This window comes from Henckelia pumila, chromosome 1 (genome assembly GCF_033568475.1).
Source record: "Henckelia pumila isolate YLH828 chromosome 1, ASM3356847v2, whole genome shotgun sequence".
Taxonomy (NCBI): Eukaryota; Viridiplantae; Streptophyta; class Magnoliopsida; order Lamiales; family Gesneriaceae; genus Henckelia; species Henckelia pumila.
The window spans coordinates 108,777,999-108,784,095 of record NC_133120.1 but is presented as its reverse complement, the minus strand read 5'-3'; positions in this window follow the sequence as shown (position 1 = coordinate 108,784,095).

Below are 6,097 nucleotides of genomic sequence, written 5' to 3'. Positions count from 1 at the left end.
ACCTGCGGTCTGGTTATCATCAGCTGCGAGTTAGAGATGCAGATGTGTCCAAGACTGCTTTCCAAACACGTTATGGGCATTACGAGTTCTTAGTGATGCCATTTGGGATGACCAATGCTCCAGCGGTTTTCATGGATCTCATGAACCGGGTTTTTCAGCCGTATCTTGATCAGTTCATCATAGTCTTTATTGATGATATCTTGATCTACTCTAGGAGCGTTGAGGAGCATAGGCAGCATCTATAGACAGCCTTGCAGACTTTGAGGGAGCATCGTTTGTATGCCAAGTTCAGCAAGTGTGAGTTTTGGCTTGAGCAGGTGGCATTTCTTGGCCACATTATTTCGAGAGATGGGATTGCAGTGGATCAGTCGAAGGTTGAGGCAGTGCAGAACTGGGGTATTCCGAGGAATGTTTCGGAGATTCGCAGTTTCTTGGGTTTGGCAGGATAGGAAGTTCATCAAGGGTTTTTTCTCTATTGCAGTACCCTTGACTTCCTTAACCAAGAAGAACGCGAAGTTTATTTGGAGTTCAGACTTTCAGAGAAGCTTCAATCAGCTGAAGGAAGCACTCACTACTGCACCGGTTTTAGCAATGACAGTACCACACGAGGAGTTATTGGTGTACACCGATGCATCTAAGCTAGGTTTAGGCGCAGTACTTATGCAGTGTGGTAAGGTTATTGCTTATGCGTCGAGGCAGTTGAAGATTCATGAGCAGAACTATCCGACACATGACTTGGAGTTAGCAGCAGTGGTCTTCGCTTTGAAAATCTGGAGGCATTATCTGTATGGCAAGAAGTGCAAGATTTTCACTGATCACAAGAGCCTCAAGTACTTCTTCACTCAGAAAGAGTTGAACATGAGGCAACGGAGATGGTTGGAGTTGGTGAAGGATTACGACTGTGACATTAGCTACCATCCAAGTAAAGCTAATATAGTGGCCGATGCTTTGAGTCGGAAGTCGTCAGTGGTATCATGTTTGTCAGTGCAGTTACCACTGCAGAATGAGATTCAGAGGTTTGATTTGAAGTTTTACTCGAGTGGTCATGCACCGAGCTTGTCAGTGTTGACGGTGCAGCCGATTCTACGGGATCGGATCAGAGAGGGACAGTCTACAGATGAGGAGTTGCAGCGTTGGAGACAGAGAGATGAGGCCAAGGGTGGTCTTCTATATACAGTTGTGGATGACATTGTTCAGTACCATGGTAGGATGTGGGTACCGAACGTCGATCAGTTGAGAGCTGAGATTCTAGCAGAGGCTCACACATCTCCGTACTCCATTCACCCCGGAAGTACGAAGATATACCGAGATTTGCAGCTATTGTATTGGTAGCCCGGGATGAAGAGAGACATCGGGAGAGTTGTGTCAGAATGCTTGACATGTCAGCAGGTCAAGGCTGAGCATCAGCGTCCAGCAGGACTTCTTAGACCTCTTCCTATTTCGGAATGGAAATGGGAGAATATTACGATGGACTTTGCAGTTGGTTTATCGAGGAGTGCCAGAGGTTGCACAGCTATTTGGGTGATCGTGGATAGACTCACCAAGTCAGCTCATTTCTTATCGGTGAGGACTACTTACTCGTTGACACCGTATGCAGAGCTTTACATAAAGGAGATTGTTAGACTGCATGGCATACCAGTGTCGATAGTATCAGACAGAGATCTGAGATTTACGTCTGCGTTTTGGAAGAGTTTGCACACTACATTGGGGACTAGACTTTTGTTCAGTACAGCGTTCCATCCCCAGACAGATGGACAGTCTGAGAGGGTGATACAGATTCTTGAGGATTTACTGAGAGCCTGGGAGACGAGATTGCCGTTAGTGGAGTTTACCTATAAAAACAGTTTTCAGTCGTCTATAGGTATGGCTCCTTATGCAGCATTGTACGGGAGGAGATGCAGATCTCCTGTGCATTGGGATGTGGTTGGTGAAAGGATTTTACTTGGTCCTGAGATCGTGCAGCAGACAGCTGACATTGTGACTCAGATTCGGGATCAAATGAGGACTGCTCAGAGTCGTCAGAAGAGTTACGCAGATACTCGACGACGAGAGTTGGAGTTCGCAGTAGGTGATCACGTGTTTCTGAGAGTGTCACCTATGAAGGGAGTGGTACGATTTGGCCGGAGATGGAAGCTTAATCCAAGGTATATAGGGTCATTCGAAATCTTGGAGAGAGTTGGCACGTTGGCCTACCGTTTAGCTCTACCGCCAGGGCTTGCAGCAGTGCACAACGTCTTCCATGTATCCATGCTTCGGAGATATGTCTCTAACCCGTCACATGTGTTGGATTTCAAGCCCTTGCAGTTGCCACCTGATCTAGTTTATGAGGAGAGGCCAGTACGGATCTTGGCTAGGGAGGAGCGGAGACTTAGGACGCGAGTCATACCGATGGTCAGAGTCCAGTGGCTGAATCACTCGGAGGAGGAAGCTATTTGGGAGACCGAGGCAGACATGAGGACTCGCTACTCGAAGTTGTTCGGGTAAGTACTTTAATTTCGAGGACGAAATCCAATTTAAGGGGGGGAGAATTGTAACATCCGGTATTTTAATACGTAAATTCGCATGCATAATTAAGAAATTTATTTATTTAAAATTTTAGATTTATGGGTTAAATTATGATGTGAATTATTTGTGCATGTTTTAAGATTTATTTTCAAGCATTTAACCCATAATTTGAGATTTTTATGATTTTTTAGTATTTAAATTATTTTATCGCGTAGACGGGATCAAGGACGGACGAGATGACAACTTTCTATCCAATTTATTTCATGAGCATTTTTAGAGCCCAAAAATATTATTTTGAGTTTTATTTCTTCAAAATTATCAGTATTTAATTTTATATATTTTTAGGAGTCCGTTTTTATTCAAAATAAGCCAAAATAATGACTTTTTACTATCTTTAAAATTCCCTTAATTATATATTTCGGGATTTTATTAAAGTTATCAGATTTTAAATATTATTTAGAGCTTTTAAGTTATATATTTCATATTTAAAATCCTTATTAATATTTTTAATTATTCCAAAACTCTATTTTAATTAATTACACCCTAATCTACCCAACCCTCATGCCTCCAAGCATCAGCCGACGCCTCCTTTCATCTTCATCTTCTTCATCGGCTAGCATCTCTAAGGACTCCATAGCCACGATTTTGAAGCTTCCAAGTTGGGTCATCGTCGCCCCGTCGTCCCGAAATCATTATACACGTTTCTTTTCTCTTCAACTTCGGTGAAAAGCATGATTTTCTTTCCTATTTTTCGTACCTATCAGCTATTATAGTGTGTGTATTGTGTATGCATCAAAAATTTTAAAAATTTTCAGAAAAAGATTTCGGCTTTCATGGAGTTTGTGACTTGTCGTGTGTTTTTGATTGTCATGCTCACGTTTCTTAGCCATGGTTGCGTATGACTGCTGGTAGGTGTTCAGAGGGTGTGTGTGAGTGGCCTGGACTCGAATGGCTTGTGTGGTTCGAGCCAAACGAGCCCAGGAAAGCCACAAAGTCGGACGGCCTCCCATGGATGCGCAGACTAGGGTTTGGGGAAGGGGGGGTTCGGCTAAGGGCTCTAGGGTGCATGGGGCTGGGTCAAGGGCTAGGTTCAAACCGCCCAGACGTGGGCTACGTCTGGGCGGCGGCGCTCCGGCCAGGGGCGGCCGGAGCAGGCCGGCAGCAGCCAAGGAGCGGCTGCTGCTCACGGCCGCAGCAGATTAGGGCTTAGGGTGTGATCAGGCTAGGGTTCCAAAGTTGGTCCGGGTCGAGTTATGGGTCGGGGTCGGGTCTGGAAGTAAGTGGGTTAAGTTAGTTGGGTCCGGGTCTGGGTTAAGTTAGTTGGGCTCGGGTATTTTATTTTTAAATTAATTAATGAGTTTAAGTGTTTAATTGGGCTAATTAGTTTAATTAAATTAATGGGCTTAAGTATGTTAATGGGTCAGTCTCAGTGTTAATGGGCCAGAATTTAAGAAATTGGGCTTGAGTGTTAGGGCCAGTAGTTCAGTACAACCCATGAGAAATTGCATGTGTCCTGAATATATATTTAATTATTTTTATGCATGGAAGTTATTTTTAATATTTATATGTTAGTATGAAATTAAATTAAATATATATGAAGGACATACATTTTATTTGAGTACATGCATTCATGAAATAATTTTTATGCATGATTTAATGTCTAAGGTTGAGCATAAGAAAAACATTTTATGTTAGAAGTTGAAGTAGTGTGACAATTTAAGGGGGATTCGTCCCTATATGTGAACTATTGAAGGGCAGTTTACTGCCAATTTAAGAGGTGATTTGTCACCGCCACGTACGTTGGTTTACCACGCTGATCAGTATTTAATGTATGTATGGTTACACTATGGATACGACCTTTCGAGTTTAGAAAATACTTTGCTCAACAATGTTTATGTATTATTATGATATTCAAGTCTAATTTAAGTTTATGTTATGTTCATGATATTTTTAAGCATGCTCATTCATGTATATGTTATGTATTAGTATTAAAGTGATTTAAATTATTTTAAACCCTTGTTATGTTAGCATGTTGGGCCTCTAGGCTCACTACACTGATATTTTGCAGGTGAGTACGTAGAAGAGGATGTAGTATCCACCGGCGGCGAGGACCTATGAGCGGACATGCAGTGACCCCGTAACCGTTGTCTGAGTCTATATGCATGTTTCGAATATTTTATCATGTTATACATTTTTATTTATTTTCAGTAATTGACACTATTGTATGTTTTTATTTAAATATTTTCAGTGCATGTAAACTTTAATTTATTTTGCTTTTGTCAGTATTTTATTAAATGCATGACTCAGATATTTAATTTATGCAATATTAAAATTTTGAATTATTGCATTATTTTATTCAAGTTATTTATTTTTAAAAACTACTTATTTTGTGCATATATATATGGGCATGTATGTACATATTTTTACATAGTAAGTAAATAAATAAAAAAAAAATTTCCGCATATATATATATATATATTTATATTTATAGAGTTAGGGCCGTTTCAATTATATTCTATAAAAACGATTTTTTGTAACTAAATAATATAATTTTAAGAAAATCGTTTTTTTTATTATTAAAAATACTGTTTTTAGCCTAGCCCGTCGACTTCTCCAATCCAATACACTCTAAAATATCACTTGTTGCATATAAAAGTTACAATTATAAATAATTATTGTTATTAACTAGGGGTGTTTATCGGTCGGTTCGGTCCGATTTTCGGTTTTTTATTTCGGTTTTTCTGGTTTTCGGTTTTAGAAATATATAATCCGATATTCGAACCGTTTTTCTTCGGCTCGGTTCGGTTTTTTACTAAATCGTTTCGGTTATTTCGGTCGGTTATTTTGGTTTTGATATAATTATTTTAATTAATATTATAAATATATTTTAAAACATAATATGTTATCTTTTAAATGATTTTTTTGTAAAATATTTAAATTTAAACTTTAAATGACTTAAATAAACAACAATTAACTAAAAATTATTAAAAATGATTATTTATTCATTAGGTATCATTTCATAAAATATATAATGTAAACAATTATATATATATAATTATTAATTTACTAAAATTTTTATTTTTTCGGTCGATTCGGTTTTGAGATATATAATCCAAAACTGAACCAAATAAATTTCGGTTTTAACATTTATATCCAAATTTTAAATTTTGGTTTTCGGTTCGGTCTGGAGTTCGGTCTTTCCGGTTTGGATTTTTGATTTTTTCGATTTTATCCGAAGTTTGAACACAATACAATTTTTATGGTCTCATCGTTTGGATTAAATAAATACATTTTTTAGTTTTAAAGCTAAATCTTACGACTTTTTAGCGAACTGTGGATCCAAATCCAATTCATCAACTAAACATACATAAAAAATTCACATGACACTATTTAATAACGAAACAATTTTATGACACAAACAACTCAACTCAACTCAACTCAACTTATTAAAAACATATTATTTTTATTTAAAAAAATATTAATTTTTAGTATATTTATATACACATATGATCGGGTTGAGACGGGTCGGATGGGACGGACTCGTCTCAATCCATGAGACCTATATATTGTGACATATTTTCAAATGGTTAAT